Source organism: Solanum pennellii, chromosome 10 (genome assembly GCF_001406875.1).
Source record: "Solanum pennellii chromosome 10, SPENNV200".
NCBI classification, from domain to species: Eukaryota; Viridiplantae; Streptophyta; class Magnoliopsida; order Solanales; family Solanaceae; genus Solanum; species Solanum pennellii.
Genome location: NC_028646.1, coordinates 4795303 through 4796288, shown reverse-complemented (window position 1 = coordinate 4796288; position 986 = coordinate 4795303). Strand labels below are relative to the sequence as shown.

The window sequence follows — 986 nt, the reverse complement described above, 5'->3', positions numbered from 1 at the left end:
ATAATATATATATATATATATATATATATATATATATATGTAAGTCTTGGTCGCTCGTATAGCTACGTGCCAAGGAAAAATACATTCTATGTATAAAAAGGGTCACAAAAGAAAACATGGAACTCTAGATGTGTGTATTCTTTTCACAAGCTGGACCTGTGAAGTGCATCGGTAACAACTCCAAAACATGCTACACAAAAATGCAAGATGGAATACAAAATCAGTATTTTTTGGACAAAGTGATTTCCTTCAGCAAATTAAAATGGAAGTACATTTAAAGTTACCCAGAAAAACTTAAGAACACATAATCAGGAAATACAAGGCGGACTGCAAGTGCCGAATCATCCCTACTGTATATAGTTATCAAGGACACCAAGACCCTATCAAATCACAATCTTTGTGCGGTCATTCCAAATTATAATGGGTGAACTATTTGGAGAATTAAATTCAGCCATCCAGATTAATTCTGCCGTTTTAGATGTATTTATCAATCAAATACAATGGAAAGTTGGAAACTAGTTAAGGTACAAAATTTTGGCATTTCAGCTTCTGCATTTTGTTCGTAAATCATACCGTCCAAAATCATGGAAGTTGCTATCGTTCACTATGATCATCATATATTATAAGGGAAAATAAAAAGCAAATAAAGAATTGTACTTATGATAACATCATCATTGTCATGGCCACATATGCCGATAAGCACTCAAAAATTAAATGGTCAGAACGTGGACCAAATTTATCTTCAACTGATATATTAAAGAGAGATGGGCGATTTATTTATAATTATATGTAATCAAACAACATTAAGCTCATAAAATGAAGAGAGTCAAGAACCAGTAAGTTTATCAAGATCCATCAAATACATACTAAACCGAAGATCCATAAAACATAAACCAACTGATTCAACCATATCACAACATCAACTCCATTAGGTGGGCAATGGTGGTTATTCTCCTCACCCCCCCACCCCCATCCCCCACCCCCCA

The 986-nt window shown here is 34.2% G+C and overlaps 1 protein-coding gene across 1 annotated transcript in view; it reads right to left on the bottom strand.

The window, feature by feature from the left end:
* The window catches only part of LOC107032396 (AT-rich interactive domain-containing protein 1-like), a 6327-nt gene that overhangs the window by 1728 nt on the left and 3613 nt on the right, over positions 1-986 (bottom strand). The window lies entirely within an intron of this gene.